Below are 8,046 nucleotides of genomic sequence, written 5' to 3'. Positions count from 1 at the left end.
ACCTCTAGCCAATGCAGAAAAAAACTAAAAATCAGCAATACGCACAGTAAAACTCACTTTAACTTAGTGCAAACTCGTCCGATGTAATAATAGAACAAAATTTTTAAAACAAAATGACAATAATACATAAATTAACAAAGGAATACTAGCAGATAGGGACATGCCAGCTCCAGACCTGATGGAAAGATTAATTCTGAAACATGAATTTAAAGCAAAATCCCACCCGTTAGGGTTTAAGTAGCATACCATCATAAACAAATATGAGACAAACATAACCCGTATCATGCCAGAATCTGGTTTTAAGAATGGATTATTTATTTACGATGCAAAAACCATATAAGTGAATCAATAAAAAGCCAAAACATGCCGCTTTGATGACCTGACAACAATTTCGTTACTATATACCTTCTTTAGAAGTTCTGTTTAAATGTTTTGTTAGCGTTTGATGTGAATGTCGAAATTTGTGTGCTTTTTAAATAATATTACTATAAGAGATTGGATGTAAAATACCTGGACGTATAAAATGTCTGTATACTGATTTATATTTACATGTACGAACCATGTCTTTCAACAGATAATAAAATCAAGTAAATAGTTTGACTAGTTTGTGATATCGAAACCCCTGGTTTAATAATCTTTCAGTACACATAGATTGTTGTCGCTAAAATCGGCTTAAACAAGCACGAGCGTTTAATCAAATTTCTACGTTTTAATAAATATATACATAAACAAGCGTTTTAAATAAATTTCTACAGTGCCAACATATAGACATAATGGATCATTTACAAGCAAAGAAAATATAAATACCAACACTCAATGAACACGACTAAAGTCGTTCAAGACTATAACCCTCAGTACTCTGCATGAGAAAAAAACCGCCGATAATTATTACTGAATGAGGTTGTATGCTAGTGTGTCATATCAATCAATATTGCTCTCTGTCTTCAATATTCTATGCAAACTGCTTTAAAAAAAAAAACATAAATTTTGTCTCTCGTTTCCGTCGTAACAATCGGTGTCAGATTTTAGGCGTTCTATATACTGCCGCTAGAATCTTTGATGACTAGATCTATACAACTATCTTATATATATATATATATCGTATCAAAATATAAGATTCGATGGAATTTGTTTACTGTTATATCTAGGCATACTTATACAAAGCATATATATATATCTACATATTCAAAGCACAGCAAGATAAAAGAAATCTGTTTATTTTATTAAATTTTACTTCAAGCTTGTTTTGATGGAATATGCTCGAATAACCGCCATACGAACTCAGCTTCAATGAAAAGGAAGCCTGTATTCATTTGAAGCTGTCTTTGAAATATAATTGCCCTTGATCCTCACTCTTTAATCAATTATTGAACGGACATTGTTATTAATATATAAAATCGTGTACTTTTGTCGGAATCGACTTATCATGCAATCTAGAAGCCGTTTGCATCAATATTTCTTTGAAATTGTTCGCTCTGGTTAAAAGAAAATCAAGAAGGTTGGTTTTTTTTCAGCTATTTTTTTTAAGCTAGTTTTCGACAAAAAAATATGTTAAATCTTAAAACTCCTCTTTAAATTGGTAATGCATTAAAAGCAAAAGGCAATATGAAAATATATACGGAATGATGTAATTTAAAAGAACACTATAAGATTAACCTTTAGAATAAGTATAAAACTCAGTGAAAAATAAATAATTTGAATTAATACTTATTGTTTTAAAACACTGCTGCCAAGGCGAAATCACGTTATATGAATGATACATTTTAGCAGATCAATTCAAAACTGTTCTGTGGGCGTTTTCACATTCTCATTATCACCGCCTTCAAAATAAAAAAAGTTTGTAGTGATATATCATACTGTCAGTATATTCCGTTATCCATCTACGTAAATGACCACTGGTACATCTAATTCTAATGATATCCCAGGGTTACATAGTCAGCCAGAATCGGGTTTAGCCAACTAAGAGGTCTATCTAACACACATCAACATTTATGTGAGTGTCATCGGGTGAAATGGTGCATCTAAATCCGAGTTAACCTTTGTCATTCTTTAAGCCAAGTTGGTCCCTTGATTGTGGTTGGGTTGTCATATAAACGCCAGTCTGTACATTTGACAATTATTTCATGTTCGTTCTCTTACATCTGTTTGCGTTAACCAAATATTATGAACATATACACAATGCTCATCACTACAAAACATATATTTATTTTCAATGGCGTCATTTTAATTTGAACATTTTATAGTGATGCCCTGCCAAATGGAAACCCTGTTGATTTTGTCGTTTCCGTTCACTTTATTAAGTAAGCTTGAAACAAATGTTATGAAACTTGTGAACAATGCTTATTACATTAAAAAACAGACCAAGTTTGTATTTGGGTATTGTTTCTTTTAATAAGTTGTCACGGTATATACATATGGCGACATGGACACATTCTCCGTTTATTCTTAATTATCCCAAATTCATGTATTTGGTTTTGATGTTATATTTGTTATTCTCGTGGGATTTTGTCTGATGCCTGGTCCATTTCTGTGTGTGTTACATTTCAGTGTTGTGTCGTTGTTCTCCTCTTATATTTAATGCGTTTCCCTCGGTTTTATTTTGTTATCCCGATTTTGTTTTTTGTCCATGGATTTATGAGTTTTGGACAGCGGTATACTACTGTTGCCTTTATTTCCACTTATGTGTTGAATGACCTATTGAAGATGTTCTGATAATAATGATTTGTTTCTACTATCGCTATTACCTGAGACAGATAGAATAATAATTAGAGCGACAGTAGCAAAATGATCTCAGTATATTTCAGAAAAACTTAAATAAAAACCGTATATTGTTTTAATCAGAATGAAGAAACTTTGAGAAAATCAGGGCTATTTTCTTCTTAAATATATAAAAATGTCATGTGGAAAGACCCATCAATTGTTCTCTAAACATTTTAATTTTGTTCTTATTCTTATAATGATTGATCTTTTAAGAATTTTAGTTCAGTGAAGAATTATTGTATTTAAATAGATAGCTAAAATAAACAAAACTCAGTTTTCAGTTCTTTCAAAGTAATGCTATATTTTTGTTTAAATAGTGTGTTACACCGACTTATATGATAATAACAAGTTTGACGATAGGACTAGAACTAGTGCTATCAAAGTTAACATTTACCTATGAGGTTCATTGATTTTACAATGTCCAACATTCAACTGTATACATACACGTACGGAAAGAAGAAATATTCCACCGTAATAGGGTTATTGACAATATTATTCAGCTAGAAACTAGTCAACAAAACAACACTTGCATTAAATGAGCATTACCTTTTCATATCAGTTGTTTATTGTTTATTCACGTACATAGTTAACAATGCTACCATATCGTGTATAAGGTTGAACCACACCTCCGTTTGTTCGTTTTTCACGTTCAACCCTTATGTGATAATTATATGAAAATCACATCAATTACAAACAATCAATATTGTATATGTTATATTTGCAGATCTCATAATATTTACTGTAAATGTGTCCATGACTTGAAAAGAACAAAAAGAGGCGGTGGGTACCAAGGGCAAATTAAAATAAAAAAGTCAACAAGAAACCATCAAAACGCTTGGAACACCAGGTTTTTCTATGCGATATCGGTAAACCCACGTCTATCAAAAGTAATATGGCAGATAGTAGATAGAAAATTGTAATAGGGCATATAGTATAGTAGAAAGAAAATTAGGAAAATGAAGGACGCAACCGGGTGCGGGAGTTTCTCGCTGCATTGAAGACCTATTGGTGACCTTCTGCTGTTGTCTTTTCTGTGGTCGTGTTGTTGTCTCTTTGACACATTTCCCATTTTTATTCTCAATTTTATGCATAGTTTTTTAAACATTTGTTTTTGTATTTGTCATCGTGAAAAGATTCGAATACAACATATTTGTATATTGCTCTTGTGTTCCGAGCTATCGGTGGAATCGGTTAACATCCTGAACTAATTTTGACATTAAACAGATATTTTCCACATACTTATTTATAACCAATCCTTTAAAGTTCTATTCATTACACAACCATAATAAATAAAAGTTCTAAATATATTTGAATGAAGAGTTTTATTAATATATGATATTTGACATTTCACAATATATATCAACATCTGATAAGTTGTTGATATTTATGACCTCGTCTTTTAAGTTTAGTAAATGATGTTGACCTTATCATATATATTGTTTTCTCAAAAAATTAACACGACAATTCATCATTGAAATAACGAAACTTCATTCATGGGTTTCACACCAATATTCGCGCCAGTCTTTTTTTAATAGAAATATTTCCCTTTGCTTCCTTTATAAGAAACTTTCGAAATGGGAGGATGTAATGTAGAACTTACTATGGAATTATAAATAAAACAGAAATACATGGAATGTTCTCGCTTTTCTGAACTACCGGATATATTTTTGTAATTGAAAACAAACATAAACTTTATAAAGATATACAAATTAAAACACCAGCTTTTGTATATTGTTCAACAGATTATAAATAATGTGTTGCATATATAACAATCAATTATCATTGGTTCTTGTACCAACTGAAGTAAAACACTATATTTGCAGTATTCCCAACAGCTATTCAATTATAGAATAATAGAGAGACATTTCCATTTAACTTTACATATTTTAATTAGAAAACGATTCTTAGTTAAAGCTTTAAGAGAATCATTTTTCAATAAACATATTATACAATGTATATATATTTTACTATATATTTTATAATATTTATGTAAGACGTTTAGCTACCTCTATAACCAGAATTAATACGTCATTGTCGACAAGAGAAAGTGCCTTAACCATGTCAGGAATATAACATTTGTTATCCATTTGTTTGATGTGTTTCAGCTTTTGATTTTGCCATTTGATAACGGAATTTCCTTTTTGAAGTTTCCTTGGAGTTCAGTATTTTTTTCTTATTCTGTAAGATAACTATCAATTTTATAAACACTTCTCTCTTCTGTTGATATTTATATGTATATAGTCGCATATATAACACTCGTTATGATTTTTCTTTAGTTTGCATATTATTTATTCTAAGAATATTAATTCATACCTTGTCCTTTGATTTTCAGCTTCTGAATAAATATTTTGGTCAATTCATTTTCAAACTTACTTCAGGAAATGGATTTACAAAGATCGATGCCTTATATTTTTGTATGATACATGTGTAGTTCGTATTCAACTCTATATAAATAAACATATAATTTCCCAAAACATTTAGAGAACTGTTTGACAAATTTTTTCAGAGAAAGATAATGACGATAAAAAAATTTGTTAAGAAATGATTTATATAATTTTGTCTAGCAGTTATGACATTAAAGTCTGCATTTAAAAGATACCTTTTAATTTTAAAACTGCGTTCTACATAATACGGATATAACAATACATGATATAACATTTAATGTACAAAATATCCAGGTAAATAAAATATACCAAGAGATCAGAAACGTGGCAATAAAATCTATTTACGTAATTTATAAACAAGGATACTGACATCATTACCTACCCTTATGAAAGTAATTTTCTTCCCGTACATTATTCAATTTTTTTAAGGATTTACGAAACAATGTGTTTGAACGACAGAAGGTTTCAGCTTTTAATGAATAGAAAAGCGTTTAACGCGCGGCAAAAAATCGGGTAAAACAGAAAATCGCCTGAACTACATTAGAAGCGATATATACTGCATCGAGCGAGTTAGGTTCTTAATATATGAAAGCATGACATATAAAGGCAACAGAAGAATACCGCTGTTCGAAAGCCATAAATCGATTGCGACAAAAAAAAATCCAGGTAACAAACTAAAACCGATGGAAACACATCAACTTTGAAAGAAAACAATGAAACACCAGAAACACTAGAGTGAATAAAAACAAACGACAATGAAACATAAACAGAAACAAACTATTACCTTGTACAATCACCCATTCAAAATATCACAAAAGGGAATTAGAACTAACCAATAATACGTTTAGAACAATACATGATATAAAATTGAATATACACATTTCGAGGCAAATAAAATACACAAATGGATCAAAAACGTGGCATTAAAATCTATTTACGCAAATATATATTCAAAGATACTGACATCAACATCTACCTTTATCATAGTTGTTTTCTTCCTGTACAATATTTAATTTTTAAAGGATTTACGAAAGAATGTGTTTTAACTACAGAAGTTTTTAGCACTTTATTGATAGGAAAGCGTTTGACGCGCGTCAAAAAATCGGGTAAAAAAACAAAATCGCCTGAACTACATCAGAAGCGATATTCAATGCAACGAGCAGGTTAGGGTCTTATGATATGAAAGCATAACATATAAAGGTAACAGAAAAATACCTTTTTACTACCTTGTGCAATCACTCATTCAAAACATCACAAAAAGGAATATGATCAAACCACTAGAATTCAAGATTAAACAGTTATTCTGGTATCCTATAGGTTACAATACACCATTAGATGTTATGGGCGCAGCCTTTTTATGAACATAACATGGTATTCAGAATTAAGAGTATGGCGAATCCTTATTGGTCGATATGTGCGCCCGTTATTTTTTATCATTAGACACTTCGTGCACTCTGCTTTATACAAAAGGCTTGATAAAAATTATTCCGTAGCCCTAAAGGCACTGAGATGACTTTTCAACGCTAGGACAAGACACGTATTTTAAGGGCAAAATTGATAGGCATGGGAGATAAGTACAAAATACGCCAAGAAAAGCAACGCGAACTTATATTTTTTTAACCAAAAAATACTGTCCTAATAACTTTTCTTTGATTCTAGCAAGGTTTCGTTAAAAGAATCAACTTTCTAAAGTCTGTATCTCGAAAAAGGCTACCATTGTCGCCTATGGGGAAATTAATTGTTTATTTCAATCTATAACTTAGAACAGTTTTAACTCATTCGGAAAAAGTATCTTCGTCTTTGTTTCGCGTTTAGGCCTTTTATTTCTATCTTTTCTTTTTAATACCGATAATTCAAAATTCTTTTTTTAAGAAACGTGATTACATATTAAATTGCATAGTGTGTACATTCAATTTGTATTTGAGGCCTGAATTAGAAGATCAATAATTGAACCAACTGTATACAGATCCAAAGTGAGTTATCATTATAAATAATTTGATATTAGGAATAGAAATTAATTTTGTATAGATTGTGTTATTGTTGTGTGGTTTTTCTTCATCTTCAACCATCCGAAGGTCTCTTGAAATATCAATCCTTCTTTCATAAATGCATGTATAAACTTTACAGTCATCGCCATTTATTGGAAAAGTATATTGTCTTTGTTAGCCTTTATGCCAAAGGTTCAGAAACCTTTTAGATAATTCATATTTTTTTTCATTAGTGTCAACATGTCTACAATCTCCCTTTCGTGACCTTTTCATTGATTCTGCAATTACATGGCAGGTGAATCATCAACAGCAGAAACCGTTTTCTATCATATCAAATCAAGCGATTTTGTTCATTTTAAACGTCTTTTTGTCTTGTTTTTTTATATCTCATTATCATTAACAAAATGTCCGAAGAAACCAAGGAGACCATTAAACCAGATCAATGGAAAACACTCATCATAGAAAACAACTACAAAAAACAATAAAAGTCACTATAGTTAAAGTCAGCGAAACATGACAACCACATGGTGTGCCACCGATGGCGTCCATCGTATTTTTTCTTGCAAATAAGCATCAATTTACTTTTTATTTGTCATGGAGTTGCAGGTACTAAGCAATAGTTTGGTCTGCAAAGATCTAGGTGACATGTTTTTATAGACCAATTCATTTTTTTGTAAATTCTTATTTTTTTGAACGAATTTACAGCTTTAACCCATTCGGAAAGAGTATGTTTACATTGGGTCCGCGTTTAGCCCAACTTTAACATACATTTCTCAAATTTTCCAGTTATCCATTTAGAAATGATTAGGATATAAGTAAAACAACAAAAATACCGAACTTCAAGAAAAGTTATAAACCAAATTGTTTTTTAACAAAATGGCAAATTCAAAAGAGTAAAAAAGGTTCCACCGCTT

This window comes from Mytilus trossulus, chromosome 4, assembly GCF_036588685.1.
Source record: "Mytilus trossulus isolate FHL-02 chromosome 4, PNRI_Mtr1.1.1.hap1, whole genome shotgun sequence".
Lineage (NCBI taxonomy): Eukaryota > Metazoa > Mollusca > Bivalvia > Mytilida > Mytilidae > Mytilus > Mytilus trossulus.
This window is presented reverse-complemented; position numbering follows the sequence as displayed.